Source organism: Triturus cristatus, chromosome 8 (assembly GCF_964204655.1).
Source record: "Triturus cristatus chromosome 8, aTriCri1.1, whole genome shotgun sequence".
In the NCBI taxonomy this organism is placed as follows: domain Eukaryota; kingdom Metazoa; phylum Chordata; class Amphibia; order Caudata; family Salamandridae; genus Triturus; species Triturus cristatus.
The window spans coordinates 271880378-271900302 of record NC_140591.1 but is presented as its reverse complement, the minus strand read 5'-3'; the positions used below and the strand labels follow the sequence as shown (position 1 = coordinate 271900302).

The following is a 19925-nucleotide window of genomic DNA, read 5'->3' as shown; positions in this document are numbered from 1 at the left end:
AGTGGGTATTCCTTACATAGTGACGGTTTCACAAAAAGTAGTTTGCTGTAATAACGTCCTTTTCCCACCCCCGCAAGGCCGACTCGATATATCCATCTGGCCAGCGATTCCAACCTTGAACGCAGAGTTCAATAGGATGAGCAGAATAAGGGCTCTTTTGTCTAAAAAAGAGGTTGCGTTGACTTCATCCCGTGAAACATTTCTTCTTAATGTTGCAAACACACGGACTGAGGTACAAGCTCTTTTAAATACTGACCCCCCCCCCCTCCATTTTGGAACTTTGATCCAAACTATCTTTAATGCTTCGTCTACGACTGGCCTTGTTCATTTTTTTAAAATAGTGGGCTCCGGCCTCGTGACATCTTTCCAGACTGTTTTTGGTGTGATACCCGCATTTTTACATTCTATTTTTTCGAGTGTCTTCGGAGGGTTCCCCTTGCTCCTCGCTTTGGTGGCTGGGATCCTCTTGTTGATTTGCGCTCTTCGCTATGGCTGCACACCGGGAGCTGCAAGACAGAATGCTGCGCTTGCTCCATCTTCGTAGCCGGATGCTTGATTTCTACGGCACCTTACCACTGGCGGTATTAAGCGTCAAGTATGGATTGTCTTTCCGGTTTCCCTTTTTTACGTGTGTGCAACCTGTTGTTCATTGCCTAGATTGTCCCTTCCAATAGGCCCTGGACTTGTGCCTGTCAAACTTGGCGTCGCCTGACCCGGATTTTGATGAACTAATGTGTCCCTTAGTGGCTCATGAATTCGACTGTTCTGGTGTCGCGTTTATGGCTTTGGGTGCGGCACACGGAGTCCGTGGAAACTGGGATATCGGAGAGGCAGCTATTGATTTCCTTGAAAGGAGTTATATTGAGGAGACTGACAGTTGTCCTATCATGGTGCTGGATGCTCCGATAATTGACGAACATGTATGTTCCTTTCACTTGCTCAACTGGATGGCTGATACTTTTGCGGGACGCTCCAATGATTTCCTCTTGGAAGCAGTCGCAACTTACGGTGCATATACCTTCATTGATTGACATTGTCAATGCAGCTTGCATCCAGAATTGTTTAAATTTCTACGAAAGTTTTACTTACCTTTTATCACATCATTTTTTCAAACGAACATTTTTTTATTCTCGGACTTTACACTTACCTTACATGCCCTTGAGTACGTTCTAAATCACTTGAACTCTGCGTTCTTGATACGTGTATCCCTATTGATTAGTGCTCCGATCATGGGGGGGTGTGAGATGGACTAAGCCACGCCCTATTTACAACACTAAGTTAGCACAACCGAGATCATAGTTAACAAGCAAGCTTGTCGCTTCTGCTGGGCTGCACACGACACTGTTATTATGTGTTATTCATTTTGTAAAATGCTGACTCGACTTTGCCTTACAGGATAACAAACAGTTGTTATACATTCTTAAACCGTGAAATGTGCCCTTGGTCTGTACATCATGCAAAGAACGCGTCTGGGTCACTAGAAGGTACAGAGTGTTGTGTTTAGATTGATCGTAGACACTTGTTAGACATATCATGCATACAGCTGCCAATGTTTGAAGGACAAGCGTCTTTAATATTGCAGAACAGTTTGGTTTTACATTCATTTGAACAAGAGGAGCTGATGCATGCTGTGAGAGCTGATCCTTTGATGTGATTCTACTAAGCTGATCTATACGGTATGGGGTCCCCCCCGTTAGCCTAAGAGACCTTCTAATAGTCTAATAATAATAATGTATTAGATTATAGTGAAAGGAGTGTGGTCGTATACCACTGTCATTAATAGTATGATTGCTCCTTTCATTCTATATGGTATTGTAACAATGTTCATGATTCTGATCTTTACTGTTAGTCTGCTAGTGTAAGCCAAAGTACTGCATCTTAGGACGCGAGGTTTATAAAATAAACTCTTTAAACTTTACTGTGTCTGTATTATTCCGTTGTGGACTAATAAATAAGTACGAACAGGTATTTCAGATTCCCACCACTCCTGAGAAATATCTAAGTCGCTTGTTCTGGTTTGTCTATACATTGGGACCACCTAGCTAGATCTAGGTTAACGAATGGGATACTAAGCTAGTCGGATAAGGGGTTCTGGGTTCTGAGGGGAGTTTTCTGGTACACCACAATTCTCTGAGGTCCTGGTCTCCTGTGCATAGTTCTGTGCAAAAGCAGAATCCCTACAACACTTTGAATAGAGCCAGCGTCTTGCAGTGGGGGGAAGCTAGGGTGATGAGCTAGTGGCATAGATGGGGCATATAGTAATGGAATTTTTGCGCAGCGTCTAAGTCCCTCCCATGCCCAGCATAGAGTCTCCACTGTATTGATTTCTGCATTGGGCCTTTTGTAGGTGAAATAAATAGCGGCTGGTAGCAGTGCTGGGAAAGCGACATCCTTTTCAACTGCAACATGAAGTTGCAATGGGATGGGGTGGACCCAGTAGTGAAGGTATTGAGCCGGCGCGCTCAATGCATAGAGTTCATAGTCTGGTGCCCCAAGGCCTCCATGTGTCAATGGCAGTGTCAGGACTTCCCAGAAGATACGCGGTTGTTTGCCTGCCCAGAGAAGAGAAATTAAAAGGGAGCGTAGTCGTTTGAAGAAGGTCTGTGTAAGAGGAAGGGGGATGTTGGCAAACAGATACAGGAATGTAGGCAGAATTATCATTTTAGCGATTGCTATCCTACCAGCTAGTGATAGCGGCAATTTAGCCCAAATGGGGATTTTATTTTCCAGCCGGGTAATAAGTCGACCATAATTCATGCGCCAGATCTCCTGTAGCTCCCTGCAGAGCCATATCCCAAGGTATTTGACCGATGTATCCACCCAGGTGAGCGGAAATTCTAGGTCTAATGCAATTGGGGCTGGTGTGAAGGTGAAGAGGGTCGATTTGGGCCAATTAACCTGTATGCCTGACATGCCACCGAAGAGGAGAATTTCACGCAGCACTGGGTTGAGGTTCGTTTCAGACTAGCGAATGTATAGTGTGATGTCATCTGTATACATTGATATATTCAAACCTCTATATGGGAGGCCTAGTCCAGACCGCCAGCTTTAATTGACAGAGACGAGGCAATGACAGAAGGGGAAATTGAAGCGGAGACGGGATCATGGGAAGCCGAACAAAAAAGCCCCTGGACAGCCGCATCAACAGCGGGAACCAAAGGCGGTGAGGCCAAAAAGGAGCAATCAAGAGAACAGACACCTTTCTCCACCCGAATCTTCTGCAGCACCCTCAGGAGGATGGGAATCTGGGGGGGGGAAGGCATACAGAAGGCCTGGGGGCCAAGGAATCAGGAGGGCATCCACCGCTCATGCCTGAGGATAAACCACCTCGGAACAGAACCGAGGGAAAAGGGCGTTGTGCGGAGAAGCAAAAGGTTGATCCAAGGCGTCTCGAACAGAAGACAAAGGTCCCGGAACAGAGGCACAGATAGATGAAACAGATTGGAGGAAGGAAGGTTGCAGCTCAAGCTGTCTGCATGAAAGTTCAGGTGAATGTAAGCAGCCCTCAAGGCTGAGAGGTGAGACTCCGCCCAGGCACAAATCATGGAAGCCAGCAGATTCAGAGACTCGCTCCGGTCCCCCATTGGCGGTTAAAGTAATAGCGAGCCACTTGATTGTTGGTACGAACTAACAGAGTCGCCCTTTGGAGGGGAACCTGAAAAAACAATTCCCGCCAACTTGAGGAACGGGTGCTGTCAGCCCGAGACCACTGACCCTTGCCCTCCAAAGACCCCAATGTGGCCCCCCCAACCCCAAAGACTGGCGTCGGTCATCAGCAATAGGGGAGGACAAGCTGAAAACGGACCACCCTTTCCAGATTGGGAGTGCTAAGCCACCAGCCCAAGTCCTGAACCAATACAGAGGAGAGAGAAACCAGAGAGTCGTAACTTTCACGGAAGGGGTCCCACAGAGACAACAGATGATTCACCAGAGGCTTGAGGTGCAAACGAGCCCAGGGAACCACAGCTTTAGTCGCAACCATCAACCCCTAGATCCGCAACCACGTCTTCGCCGAAGTAGACTTCCGACTCAGGAGATCCCTCAGAAGAAGCTGCAGTGAAGAGATGCGAGTAGGAGGGAGAAACACTGCCCCCAACAAGGTGCCGGAAAAGTCCCTCAATAAACTGCAGTCTCTGAACAGGGACCAGATGAGACTTCGCCAGATTCGACTTGAAACCCAGACCCCGGAACATGACAATGGTCTCCTCCACTGCCAGAAGGAGCTTCGGAAGGAAGTAAGCAGAGGTCAAACAATCATCAATATAGTGAAACACAGAGAAACCCCGAAGCTGCAAAACCACAACAGCAGTAGTCAATACCTTGGTAAATATCCAGGGAGCTGTATAGAGGCCAAAAGGCAACACCTGAAACTGGTAATGGACTCCGTCCACTGCAAACCTCAGGAACCGTTGGCTTTCAGGATGGACAGGGACATGAAAATAGGCATCTTCCAAGTCCAGGGAATCCAGAAAATCACCCTGCTGGATGAGGGGAATGATGGACTGCAAGATGGTCATTACATACCGATCCAGCCACACCAACCTGTTCAGAGCCTTGAGATTCAGAATTGGGAGGTAAGAACCATCTGGTTTTGGGACCAAGATGAGAGTGGAATAGAAACCGAGGCCCTGTTCCACCTCTGGAGCCAGGAGAACAGAGCCCTTCACCAGCAACACGCCCACTCCGGACAACATAGCAGCCCTCTTCACTAGGTCATTTGACAACGGGGTAACCCTATAGCAGGACTGAGGGGGTGGGCCCTGGAATGGAATCTGGTACGCCTGACCGATGACCGACAGGACCCACTGATCCAGGAACAAACGGAACCGGGCCAACACCCTGGCATTGTCACTTCTGCCCAGCACCCTGTGACTTGTTATGGAACGCGGACCCCCGACCACGAGCCGGTCCACGAAACGACTGAGAAGAGGAGAGAACACCCTGAAAGTTCTGCTTATGGAAAAAGTACTTCTTCTGGACACACTGAAATGGTGTCAACAATTTCTTCTCCTCCGCAGAACGCTGCACCATAGTGTTCAATTCGTCCTCAAAAAGCCGGGGACCCTCAAAAGGCTGTTTATGAATCAAGGCCTTCTGAGCTGCCTCAAGATGCCAAGGCTTTGTCCACAGGGACCGTCTACTAGCCACCGCTGCCCCGGCAGCTGAGGAGAAGGCCCACAGAGTACCAAAATTGTCATCAGACATAAACTGCGCCAAAATCTCCATCCGTGCCAAGAGAGGAGTGGGATCCTTGTGATCCTGAAGACAGTCAAATAACTTCTCAAAATCCTTTCTAAGGACCTGGGAGGCCAAGGCGGAGTAATTGCTAGCCTGAATCCCAAAATGAGACGCAGCATGGGAACATTTCAAGGCCATCTCGACCTTCCATTCAACCGGATCAGAAAGGGAAGCCTCCTCTGAAGACAAAGAAGAGGAAGAAGGCATCGAGGACAAAATAGAATTGAGCATAAGAACCTGAGGAAACTGGACATCAAACTCTGCCAAGCGATATCTCTTGCCCAGAAAGCGAGGAATCCCCTGCTTGTTGACCTCAAGCCATTCCTTAGGCAAAATTTCCTTAATGACATCATGCAAGGGCCAATCATCCACCACCAAGGTACTATACTGGGAATAAAAACCATCATCCACCAAAGATTTAGGATCAAATCCCAGGACCTCACGAATATGGGCCAAAATGTCCGAAAAGACTTTACCCTGGATATATTTCCCTTTAGGGGAATTGTCCAAGTCCTTATCTTTATCCCCTTTAGACTTTTCTGGCAGAAGGCTCAATCAGCGCAGCATTAACAGTGGAATTAACCAAACCTTGCAAATCCGACCTGGAGATCTGCAACAGGGAGCGACCTAACCCATTGGCTAGTAACTGCTACCTCCCCTGAGGGCACTTTCTGGGCATCCCTGGCACCCAGACCTCAGATCACATCTGGACTGAAGAAGGACTGCCCGGCTGATCCCTGGCCCTGGCATACAGAGGCTGCACTGAAGATTGGACTGCACCGTATAATCCTTGGGCTAGCAAAGAGGGGACTGTGTCTGTGGTGACTGGCTCATGAAAACATTGCTCCCAAGCCCCAGACAGAAGAGGTTAGCTCCCAGAGTCAGTTGGCTGACTTCGTGTTACAGCACCAGGGCCAAAAAAGCTGAAGAAGCCTGTTCTGGCCAGTCAGGAGCCACATCTGCCTGATCGCCATTGACCGCCGACGTACAGCCTGGACAACCTAGTCCTGACGCTCAAAAGTTGCACCCAAGACTGCTGAACCTGGGAGAGTCATCATAGTGCAGTTTGGTAGTCCAAGACTGACACTAGCCTTCACCAAAGGGAACCATGGGTTTCGCTGTGACTGGAGATCAGTTGCCCAGTGGCAACTGGACTTTTGCTGGACCAAAGAGAACGTCCTAGGGCATCGACCTCTATAGTCAAAGCCGTCCCACGTGGACTGAGGAGTAGCCCCAGGAAGACCCCTGTCGATTACATAGCATCCTCAGCATCCTGTATCCCTTGAATCAGGACCACTCCATTGAAGTCTATTACGTTTTGCCCATAGGACCTGGAACTGGTCTTGAGACTGCTTTGGAGCAAAGGCAACTGTCCTACTAAACCTCGTTGGCCCCCCAGATCTTCCCCTGTTTGATTTGGTCACCCAAAGTGGGCCGGTGTAGCCGAACACAACTCTTTAAAAGTTTTATAAAGTTTCAAAATGTTGCAGTTAGCAATGCTTGTTCACATTTTTGAGTGAAAAGCTGAGATTTACTTTTTACTTAAAAATATGTATCTCTGGAACCTTCCGGTGGATTTTGTTCGTTTTGGTGCCTAATATTCATAAAAATATGATCTATTTTTACAAATTTGTGTTGGATTTCTTTCATGATGAGTGACTTTCTTATTTTGCTTTGTTTGATACTTCTGAATGCTTTACACTAGTTCCTTTGTTTAAGCCTGACTGCTCGAAAGCCACAGCTACCCATTATTGAGCTATGGTTTAACAAATGAGCCTGACTGGACCCTAGTTTGTTTTCTGAGTGTATTCCACAGTGAGGTCACACAACCACACCAAATAATACACAGTTCCTCATAGGCCCCTGTAGTGTTCTGACTTGGTGATGTCATGTGCTTATGTCATGCATTGCCTTTGTCCTGAGCTTGTACTTCTTTAGAGTTCCTTCTTGGAATGCTCTTGTGTAGAATGTTGCCTCTTGAATGTGTGTCAGTTGGATCTGCAGGATCTGGTGGATGAGGTCTCTAGTCTACCTTCTACATTAAAGGATCTTCAAACAACCCTACAGCTTCCTGTTTTTACTTTGGTGTGCTCCACACTTCATTTTGGCGACGAGGATGGGATTCTGTTTTTTGTAAAAAAGAGAGCATCTTTCACCACGCATTCCTCAACGGAAGAAAGGTAACATTGGTTAAAAGTTTTGCTTGACGTCTTCGCTGATCTGCACAGCGCTCTTTAGGTTAAGACACCTGCTGCAGATTGTGCTCTATTTATTTAACGTTAAGTTGATTTTATCGCTGATCTGCACAGCCGTTTTCTACTGACTTCCTTGCTGCAGATTGGTTACTTTTTTTGGGGGGAAAAAAAGAGTACTGCTTACTCATAGTGTGCTTGATAGCTTGTTAGCTGTTCTGCTCAGTTTTCTCCCACATAAAACTATCTCACCGCAGGCCATCTATGTTAAAATTGTGCAAATGTAACCTCCATACCCCGTTAATCTACGCAATCTTTTATTTCTGTATGCTTACAATGAAATGTGTAGTTTAGGGGTGTTGTACGAATTTTTTGCCGTGCTTTTATGTTCAACAAAAGTTTAGAAGCACACTCTCATGTTATTTGTCCGCTCTTCCAAATAGTTGCTCGTAATTCATGTGATTTGGAAGGTGTTATCTTTGATAAAGGTTCTCGTTAGGAAGTTAGAGCCAAGAATCGTATCTAGCATACATTCTCTCCCATTTTGTACTATTCACATTTCACCTCACCACCACTCACTTGACATCACCATGCAAAACGTCACCTCTCCTCCTTTCTTTCTTTCTGCTCCAGGTGAACCCCCCATACCTTGAAAGGCTCAGAGATCAACTCATGTTGGGTTCCTCTACTGACAAAGCAAAAGAGGCGCTTTGGCAAAAGGATAATCCGACCCTTGAAGATGTTATCACTACTCTGAAATTGCATGAACATTCTAAAGGGTGCTCTGAAGCCATACGTAAAGTTGCAGATAATAACAAAAGCTCTGAATCTGATGTCAAAGAAATAAAGGCAGAATCTCCTTCGATCTCCGATAAGCCGTCCAAGACTTCTCAACAGAACGCTTCAAGTTCTTTAAAATCCACACGACCGAGCCAAAATATTAAGTCCTTTTCTGTGAGATGCTTTTGTTGTGGTAATGCAGGACACGTTGCCAACTTTAAAGACTGTCCTGGGTGGAAGACTGTATGTTCAATTTGTAAAAAGAAAGGTCACTTCTCTAAGTGTTGCAGGTCTAATAAGAGTATAAAAAATGTGAGGGAAGTAGATCTTTATGAACAAGATGATGACAAACTTGTTGTATCTCGAATTTGCTGTCAAGTTAAAGATGGTCCTATGGAAAAGGTTCTCATTGAAAACAGCAGTGTTGATATGCTATTTGACTCTGGAGCAAAAATTACTCTCGTGCCAAAAGATTTCTATGAGAAACATCTCTCCACGAGAGTGAAGCTTTTCAAGCCAGACATTGTCCCAAGAGGCTGTGGTGGTCAAGTCATAAGTTTGTTGGGGTACTTTATGGGAACAATAGACTTCAAAGGGAGAATTACTGCAGGGAAGATTTATGTCTCAATGAAAGGGGATTCGCTGATCAGTTGGTCTCACCAACGTGATCTTGGAGTGTTTTTAGATCCTAATGAGTCTCCCTCGGTGTGTTTAAGAGATCTTCCCACCATTGCCTCAATCTCCGATCAAAATTCCTGGGTCAAGAGGTTTCCCAAAGTCTTCGATAAAAATCTGGGTTGTCTAAATAAATACTTACACCTAATTAAACTAAAAAGTGATTCTTCTCCTGTTACCGCCAAAGTCAGGAATGTCCCTTTGTTAGTAAAAGGTAGGATGAAAAAAGAATTAAATAAGCTGCTGGATAATGGCGTCATCCAAGAAGTTGAAGCCACTGAATGGATCTCTCCGGTCGTTATGGCTCGGAAGGCCAACGGAGAGGCCAGGCTATGCATTGATATGAGAGAACTAAATAAGGCAGTGGTGGTTGATCGTTATCCCCTTCCAAACATAACGGAGATATTGTCCTCCTTAGGTGATGCCTCTCACTTTTCAACCTTAGACTTATCCTCGGCCTACCATCAGGTCAGATTTCATCCCTCTTGCCAAGACTTGACAGCTTTTATAACACCTTTTGGCACATTTAAACTTCTAAGAATGCCGTTTGGGTTAATTTCTGCTGCTTCAGTGTTCCAAAGGGTAATGGAGAATATTTTGTGTGACATTGATGGAGTTAAAGTCTACCAAGACGATGTTCTTGTTCATGGTCCAAATTTACGTGTACATGATGAGAGAGTACATTTAGTACTGTCTAGGTTACAAGACTCAGGGCTTACTTTAAGGCTGGACAAATGTAAGTTTGATGTCAAAGAAATCGAATATCTTGGGCATTTAATTTCTGGGTCGGGTATCAAACCCAAACCATCCTTAGTGGAAGCCATCTCTACTCTCAACTATCCACTAAATAAGGATGAGCTTGTAAAGTTCTTAGGGACGGCGGAATTTTACAATAAATTTGTTCCTAACTTTGCTCAAAAAACAGAGAAGATCAGGTCTTTGTTAAAAAAGGGAAGTGAATTTGTATGGGACAAGTCTTGTGGAGAGGAGTTCGACCTAATCAAGGATTGTTTGAATAAAGCACCCAATCTTTCTAGCTTTGACCCCATGAAGGAATCCTATGTCATGACGGACGCCAGTAGTAAGGGACTTGGTGCCGTGCTTTTACAACCTGGTGAAAAAGTAGACAACACTATTTTGTTTATCTCGAGACCACTTAGAGGTGCGGAATGCAATTACTCAGTTATTGAAAAGGAGGCATTGGCCGTGTATTGGGCTGTTAGGAAACTCAAAAAGTTTTTGTGGGGCAAAGTGTTTTCTATAATTTCTGATCATAAACCTCTAAAGGAAGTCTTTGAGAAGAAAGGAATTGATCGTATTTCCCATAGGATAAGGAGATGGGTAGTTGCTTTACAAGATTTTGAGTTCACGCTGTGCTATTTACCTGGAACCAATAACATTCTTGCGCCACATTATACGGAGGAGAGCTGGAAATTTCATTTGTACCGTGGCACTTTCTGCCCTTATGTCTTGCATGTATTTCCCTAAAGCCCATTGCCTATCTGATGTAGCTTTAGAGATGTCGGAACGAATTTTGTAATTATAGCCGTCTTTGGTCAGGACTCCAGGGATTAGAGCTTTGTTCAGAATGCGTTCTTTTATTGTATAGGATTTAAAGTTTACTAAAATCCTTCGAGGGTTCTTTCTATCCTTGTTCAGTCTGAATGGCTCTATGTGGGCCCTCTGGATGTCACTATCTAGGTCTTTTTCATCTATTTCGGGGACGAAATGTTTCAGAAGGTCTATAACAAAAGACTTTATATTTTGCCCTTCTTGGGATTCCGGAATGTTCATTATTCGAAGGTTGTTCCTCCTTGAATTATTTTCCAGGATCTCAATTTTGTCACGTAGCTCTCTCTCAGTGACCGAGGCTTTTTCATTGTTGCTCTGACAGAGTCTCACTTCCTCCTTTATCTGTTCCAGGGTCGTCTCTACAGTTACTACTCTTTCCAATAATGCATTAAATTTGCCCTCTAATATTTCGCAAGTAGCCTGAATTTTCTGTTGATTCTTTTCTGATTTAGCAAAGCCTATTTTCATCTCATTTAATAGTGTTACCACCAGACCCCCAATATCGCCCCCCATACCACTACTCATAGGGTAGTCTTTGTCTAATACTGGTGAAAGGGTACCAGAGTTTGAGATTGGTGAGGATATATGGCTCTCCATCTCAGGAGGCTGAGCTACCTGCTTTGCTGTAGGGCAGTCTTTGTCTGCCTCTTGCTCGTTTGACGAAAGTACTTGATATTTATTAGGAGACTCCATTGAGGACAGAAGGGAAGATGATGTGGCTGAAGGTGCTTCTGTAGAGGACAACATTTCTGATACTAATATTGGGTTACCTTGTATTTTGAAGAAGGAACGCAATGAAGGTGTAGTTTTGATGAGAGAGGCCGTCTTCAATTGTTCCTTTATTGCTGTTTTGGCGGCCCTTGTAGAGACTACCGCTGCTTTGGTTCCCGTGTTTTGGGTCCTCTGGTTCTTATTAGTTTGTTTAATAGGGCGCTTTGGAATCAAATGTATTAGGTCCCATCCATCTTCTATTTGTTTTTTTGAAGAAAGAGGAGGGTTCTCATCCAAAACTGGAGAAGACCCCCCGGTTAGTACTGGAAACAATGGAGCAGAGTCCTTATGACCGTCGTTAACCCCAAAAGGATTAGTTTGATCAAGAGTGGCAGGCTCCTTAGGATCTAAAGGGACCACGATTAATTTAGTGTCTGAGGTAGTACTTTTATCCTTTAATGATACTAATGGTGTCTTAGGTTGAGAGAGATCTTTCTTATTACCACGACCCTTTTTCCTAAATGAATTCATACAGGCAAACCCTTCCAACTCGTTTTTAGGGAGGTATGAACAATAATTGAGGTCTGTATAATGAAGGTTTGAGTCTGGATGGTAAGAAGACTCAGAAGATTCGGAGTTTAGAGTACACCTTAAAATACTTTCATAATTATGTTGTTTGGGAACTTCATGAAATTTATAGGTCGGGCCTCTAAATATTTGTTTAGACACAGAAACTTGCGTTTGGTGGTAGGATCTTGCCGCTTTAAACCAGAAGTCCCTCTTAATTAAGTACTTAACAGTTTTATCTGCCAACCGATGACTCATGGAGAAAAAGACCCCTCTTCAATCCCCCTACGCGGATCAACACAAAGAAATCCAAGGATCAAGCCCCCCCACTCACATGCACCCAAGGGAAGCCAGCAATATTCCCCCCCATTGGAGAGAAACAGCAACACGGAGGAAGCTCAAGCTACGCAATGTCGAAAGCAGGCAATCGAAGAGGCAGCCCTCCAAACGTGAGGTTGAGGTCCCACAGCAATTCAGCCAACCTCCCGTGTATCTTTCCTGGACCAATGCTCCGTCCGTCGGCAGCGCTCCGGATCTCCCTCTCCCGTTAGCGCCGATGCCCCCTCCGGAGACGACGGCGCCGGCAGCCCCAAACACACCGATACGCCGATCCAGGCAGCAACCAACAGCAACGCCGGCTCAACGCCTCACAGTCCACGAGAAACACGCAGGAACGCAACACAGGTGAGCCATTAGAGTGAGTTTAAAGTCGCCATCAGTTTAGCGGTGCTCGCGACTCGGACTTTCAGCCGGCCGCCATGTTCTCCCGCCCCCAGGGTGACCTCTTTTACAATATACGAGATCCAATGGAGGTGGAATCGTTTTTGGAACGCATGAGATCCAATAGAAACGCTTAGCCAAATGAGCAAACTCGTAAATAAGGCCTCGGTTGCGGTTCTCAAATAGGGCAACTAGGATTGCCCAAGACAGTGGGGAGGGTTCTCCAGGGAGGGCACAGGGGAGGGGTGTACACTTAAAATGCAATAAAATAAGGCTTTTATTAAAACACTGGGTGGGGGAGCATGTGGGAGAAAAACATAAAAAAAACGTCCTCATTTGACACGGTCAACAAAAAAATCTCTAACCTTTTCTTTTATATATACAATTTCTTAAAAAAGGCAATTATATAAAAATCTATGCCTAAAAAAGATGGAGTTAAAGACCTGGGGATCATGTCATGGAATGTAAATGGATTGAGGGTTCCCTCGAGAAGGAAAAAAATATTAGAATATATAAAGCTATCAGATTGCAAGATTTTCCTTGTCCAAGAATCCCATTTATTGAAAGAGGAATGGACTATGATGTTAAAACAACAGAAATGGATTGAATACTGCATCTGCACAACACAATCTTGCACAGTGAAAGGTGTAGCCATTCTAGTTAAAAAAAACAGCATCAGCAATATTAGGGGAATGTATAGTTGATACGCAGGGGAGGTGGGCTATTGCCAAATTGAAAATTAATGAGGTGTGGATAACCTTTGTAAGTTACTATGGACCAAATGTGGATGATCCGGCCCCCTTATATACTCTACTTTTTCAGTTAACTGGAGTCAGTGACTCTATAGTATTAGGGGGTGATTTTAATTTGGTTCTAGATCCAGGCCAAGACTCCACCTCTCGTAGAGGAGCCTCCAAAACACAAAAAATGAGAACTGCTATAAGACAACTAATGGCTGATATAGGATTGGTCGACATTTGGAGGGAGATGGCTAATAAATATAAAATAAATGGAGGGAAATTTACATTTCATAATAAAAAATGTGGACACCGGTCAAGAATTGACTTTTTCTTAGTGGATACTGTAGTGAGTAGGAATGTTATTCAAATAAGTCATGCTCCTGAGCATATGTCAGACCATTCAGCAGTTATTTTAAAAATAGCTACACATAATGCTCAATTAACACGGAGGTGGACTATTAACAGGACACTACTATTAGAAAGCACTATAGTCGAAAAACTAAAAGCAGAGACTAAAGAGTTTTTTGATATAAACCTTAACTCTGCCCCAATACAAACAGTCTGGGACACATATAAGGCTTTCTTGAGGGGTTTATTAATAGCTATATCCTGCTCACAGGCTAAGAAAACAAAAGAAGATATTAAGAAATTAGAAAATAAGATACAAGGATGTCAAGAAAACCTTGAAAAGGAACAGGGAAATCCAAACATTCTGGAAAATGTATTGAATGCAAAACATAAACTTGCTGACTACCTAGAGATCATAATAAAAAAAAAGTGGGATGCTAGTAAACTAGCTCACCACGAATATGGAGAGGGGTGTAGCAAACTTCTCGCATGGAAGACAAAAACTGACCATACGAGAAATCGGATAAAGGACCTTCAAAATGTAGATACTGGCAACATAATAACAAACGATACTGAAATTGAAGAAGCCTTCGCCCACTTTTTTGAAAACTTATATACGGAGGAAAAAATAATTGAGGAAAAGAGTATTAATGAATTTTTATCGGAGCTGACTCTTCCCTCACTTCAACAAAATGAAAAAGAACAAATAAACTGCCCCATAGTTGTGGAAGAAATAACTCAAACCATTAAGTCTTTAAAAAAGGGTAAAGCGGCAGGCCCGGACTCCATTCCAAATGAGATATACAGTATATTAAAAAAAGAACTGACACCTATTCTTTTCCAACTTTTCAACTCCTGTTTTTTAAAAGGTATTACCCCCCCCGCGTCATGGGAAGAGGCGACTATCACAATCCTGTTAAAACCAAACAAAAACCCACGAATATGCGAATCATATAGGCCTATCTCCCTCCTAAATTGTGATCATAAGATCTACACACAGATTATCACCAAACGCCTAAATAAAGTGATGGGTTCGATCATACACCCAGACCAAAAGGGCTTCATGAAAGGGAGACAGCTCAGCGAATTAGTACAGGACCTTATCGGAGCTATAGATATGGCCCAAACATACAAGACCCCCTTGGCAGTAATGACTTTTGATGCTGCCAAAGCTTTCGATCGGGTCAACTGGACTTTTTTATTTAAAGTGATACAACGTTTTGATCTGGGTGAAACATGTATGACAGCAATTAAAGCTATCTATAAAAACCCCTCAGCAAAAATTTTGGTGAATGGGAAATTAACTAGATCCATACAAATTGGAAGAGGGACTAGACAAGGCTGCCCTCTCTCCCCGTTATTTTTTAATATGTATATGGAACCACTGGCATATGAACTGAGAACTAGCCAGAATATTATTCCATTTAGATGTAATGGATGGGAGAAAAAAATAGGTCTATATGCGGATGACCTTATCATCTTTTCAGGTGACTTAGAAACATCATATACAGGAATTTGGTCTGAATTAGAAAATTTTGGCAGGGTTTCAGGATATTCACTCAATCAACAAAAAACTGAATTAATGAAATGGAACACAAATTTCAAACGTATCTACACAAAAAAAGAAATAAGGTATTTTGGGATACAGATAGCTCAAAATATTGATAAGATTGCACAGATAAACTTCGAAAAAGTGACAAAAAAAGTAAGCTCCCAACTGCAAACCTGGGGAGCGCTGCCTATCTCCTTTCTGGGCAAATCTAACCTATTAAAAATGTCAATCCTTCCCCAATATACATTCCTATTTAACACCATTCCCTTAGAGTTCCCAAGAGCCTGGTTTAGGAAGGTACAAGGACTTTTCTCAAGCTTCATATGGGGAAATAAAAGTCCGAGAATAGCCCTGAAAAAACTGAGAAAAAAAAAAAAGAATATGGAGGTATTGCAACCCCTGATTTATATCTTTATCTGTGTGCGTTCCAGTTAAAAAATTTCCGACAATTGATGATTGAAAGCTCTATGTTCTCGCCCCTCTACAAAGCGCTAACTTTTGATTTCTCCCAACAAGCTGGATGTTTCCTTTTAAAATTTGGTCACCCAAAATTTAAAAAAAAAGTTAGATTGAAGATTCTGCTATCTGCAGTAAAGCTTTGGTCGCAGGTGAGCCGTCTTTTAAAAATTCCCTACTACAATGATATCACACCAGTCTGGGACTCTCCAGGGACGCCTTTATGTCTAGAGGATGCTCTTGCAACACCTTTGAGGAGATATGGAATTAATACCTGGGGTCAACTTTTATTTGAGGCGGAACTTATATCCTGGTCCCATATATCTGTAATTTGCGAAGATCAGATATCAAAGTTCAAAAACTATCAACTGTCAAGCTGGACAAAATCTTCTAGAAAAGAATTGGAAGGAAATTCGAACTTGGCCTTAAAGATATCCACTCAACAAACACAAGTAAAAGAAGTGGCAGAATGGTATTGGCTACTTGTCCAAAATGGGGAAGAGGAGCAGGTCTTATTCATGGAGACATGGAGGAAAGACCTACCGGATAAAGACCTCGAAAATAGTGGGCAAGTATCTATGTCTCTTTTATGGTCTTGTATAAATGCTGCGCCCTTAAAAAAGAACCATCTCTTTACAGTCCATAAGGCTTACTGGACTCCTCGGAGATTATCGAAAATGGGAAGCCGTGAAATCAAGAAATGCCCTAAGTGTGGAGAAGAGAGGGCAAATGAGGTACACATGTTCTGGAGCTGCCCAGTAATACACGTCTTTTGGAATAATGTGGGTAAGATCATATCAGATATTATGGGCTTGGATATAAAATTAACAACTATGTCGGTCATTTTTGGGCTACTCCCAAGGGAAGTAGTTGGAGGGGTATTAACAAAAAGTCATCAAGCCTTGTTTTTTACTTTGACTCTACTAGCTCGAAGGGAGCTTTGTATTAAATGGATTTTGCCCTGCCCTCCCACGAAGGAGGAATGGATTCATTCCATTCAGAGGGTATCATCCTTAGATCAAGCTAGTAAAAGTACAAAAAAAACAAAATATTGGGAAATTTGGGATAAATGGATAGAGACAGAAGCTAGATATATATAAAGTACTTTTTTTTTTTTGCAATCTTATTGTATTTTCATGATATCCTCTCTTGTTTGTGATCTTTGGGTCCAATGATTAAAAATATGCCCCACAAAAACCCTAGGGAAGGAAAAAAAAAAATTCTCCCTGAGGAGGGAATTGTGGCTCTGTCATACTCTCAAGATAAAGGTTGAGGCCCATATGAGTATTTGAAGGTTCGGTTCTGGAGTTATAAGGCACCCTTTTCCTCTCCTCTGGGTATGACCAGACCGGTAAAAACTTGCCTTTAAATGTTCCAAAATTGGGTCAGAGAAATCTATCTATGAGTTGGAGCATATTTTGGTTAAATGAGGACTAAAAAAAAAATTTAAAAAAAAATAACATTCTTGCGGACTGCTTGTCGAGGCTGGGTGGTTCCAAAGATTGTGATAATGTCGACTGTTTCCTTGGGGAAGATGCTGGAGAAGGTTGGAAGGTGTGTCTAGTCACTCAGGGTGTGATCTCTGAAGAAGAATGGAATATGGAAATGAGTGATGACTCTGTTCTTCAACGGGTTATTGGTTTTGTACGTGATGGGTGGTGTGAGAAGCGTCTTTGTGATGAGGACATTAAAGGTTTTTGGTGCGTCAAAGAAGAATTGTCCGTTTCTAACGGGATCCTTTTCAGGGGATGTAGATTTGATGTTCCTTTTGTTCTGCGCAAAAGATTAGTAGATAATGCGCATGCTAGCCACATGGGAATCGCAAAAACTAAAGAAAGACTAAGGGAAACATGTTGGTGGCCTGCAATGGACACGCAGATTGAGAGGTTGGTGCGCTCTTGTCCTCAGTGCGCCTGTAGTGATAAAGTTCTCAAATGTAGAACTCAACCTATGATCGTTAGAAAACAAGCAACCGGTCCCTGGGTGGACGTAGCCATCGACATTTTAGGTCCGGTCAAGGTAAGGTCTCAAGATCAGTATGTTCTGGTGTGTATTGACATGTTTTCCAGTTGGCCAGCTATCAAAATTGTGAATTGTGTGGATTCCAAGTCTGTTATTGATTTTCTTGACGATTTGTTTGCGAATGAAGGCTTGCCAAGTTCTGTGTTAATGGACAATGAGGTGCAATTTGTCTCCAGAGCAGTGGAAGAGTTCTTGAATGAAAGAGGGATTACTCATAAGCGTGCAGCATTGTATCACCCAGAATGCAATGGGGTAGTTGAAAGATTTGTTAGAGTTTTGAAGGAGGCCATGCAGTTAGCCTTGGTTTCGAATTACAACTGGGAGGAAGCAGTGAAGAAGAAAGTGTATGAGTATAGGTTTACTCCACATTCCTCAACTGGTGTCACTCCGTTTGTGCTGTTCAAAGGAAGGGTGCCTTTCACTCAACTGAATCCTCCTTGGGTGACTTCAAAGAGATTAGGTGTAGGTGGGGCGGTTGACCAAACGGTGGGCTGGAAAGATCGTGAGTTGGAGAAAATGATCAAAAGGAAAGATGTGTTTGATATGAGGAAGGCTGTTAAGAAAACTTTTGTTCATGTTGGTGATTGGGTCAGGATAAAACTCCCTGAGAGGAAGTTTGGTAGTTCCAAGTATGGTCAGCCAATCAAAGTGATCAAACTTCTAGGAAATGCGGTGAGAACGCAAGATCACAGGGTGTGGAACCTCAATAGAGTAGTCAAATGTCCTAGCAAATGCAGCGAAGGGAATTCACCTGAGGTTCTTGCAGCTCCCGCAGTTGCTAGTGAGACTAGGCCGGTTAGGCTAAAGAAGATTCCTTTACGTTTTCAAGATTAAATGTAAAATGTAGAATTTTTCCCTCTGCTCTTATTTCGTCTTGTTTTGTTGATAAAAAGAGGAAGGTGATGTAGTGTTCTGACTTGGTGATGTCATGTGCTTATGTCATGCATTGCCTTTGTCCTGAGCTTGTACTTCTTTAGAGTTCCTTCTTGGAATGCTCTTGTGTAGAATGTTGCCTCTTGAATGTGTGTCAGTTGGATCTCCAGGATCTGGTGGATGAGGTCTCTAGTCTACCTTCTACATTAAAGGATCTTCAAACAACCCTACAGCTTCCTGTTTTTACTTTGGTGTGCTCCACACTTCAGCCCCATTGTTTCTTTGCGAACTGATGATAACTTATGATTCAACAACAACAAAAAGGTTGCAAAACAGTTAAAACCAACCCTAAATTAGATTCTCAGCTACCTATATAGACATTTTGTTAAGTGTTACTGCTTTGCTGTGGGGTAACCTGCCTACTTAATAGCAGTGCTTAATTTGAGCAGGCAGTTGCAGGTGGAGTCCATTAGCACTTATTTTTGGGGACCGGCACTTATTTTTCCTCAACAGACTGACCTACAGCAAGTGTGAAAAAAAACATAATAGGGGGAAATAAGGAGGAAGAAAAAGATGACAAAACATTTACAAAGAAAGCGAAGTATGAAAGAGAACCTGAAAGAATAAGCTAAAAAGGAAGGGAGTGTCTGGTGGTGGATGAAAGAGGCATGAAGTAAAATCAAAAATACAGTGCTGGTATTTGCCATCCCGAAATTCAGGAGTGCCATCTGCAAGCTTCTTAGTAAAACTTTGGGTCCTGTCCTTGTTCTTTTACAAATTAAGCACTGCTTAATACGTGGTCTATTCCCTGACAGGGGCTTACATTTCTCTTAGCAGTTTTTAAATGTTCAACATATGCAATATGCATTTCCTCTGCTACCGTAACTCCCTCCCCAACCTCACTTCTGGCTACATGTTTTGCAATTTTCTGCCAATAAAGACTGCTTGTACATCCAATTTTCTTTAATGCCTATTTACTGTGGCTATTACTGTATATGACGTAGTATTTGATTGCATAGACATAGGTTTAAAAATTGTCCCACTGTTTTGGGAGAGCAGGTGCTCCAGTTGGTAGAAGCACGTCTCAGCTTTCTTTTTCTTAAAAGTCGTTATCCTTGCCTGACTTTTAGACAATTGACCATGCTCCCATGTGTAAAGCAATGAAGCAGCTCGGGGCTGTTTAATTCCTTTCCATAAGCATGCCAATGAACCACTGCCCGACGAGACGCAGGATCAATAGTGAGGTACGTGTACACTAAAGACTCCGGTGTTACGGGTGAGTCTTTCCAGTAACCCTTCACCCATAGGCAGCTACGACGAACACTGTAAGCAACCACTCAGTGCCTAACAGAGCCGGCTCACATGTGGCTGGGCCATGCCTTCCTGAGCGGTGGAAGGTCTCTTCCTGTTTTTCCGAAAGGGGCGGTTCATTTACTAACCAATCGAAGGCGGGCTGTGAAGCAGAGCCACACAAAAAGC

At 43.3% G+C, this 19925-nt stretch overlaps 1 long non-coding RNA gene across 1 annotated transcript in view; it reads right to left on the bottom strand.

The window, feature by feature from the left end:
* The window catches only part of LOC146801960 (uncharacterized), a 31508-nt gene that overhangs the window by 11035 nt on the left and 548 nt on the right, over window positions 1–19925 (bottom strand). The gene's annotated exons all lie outside the window — the stretch shown is intronic.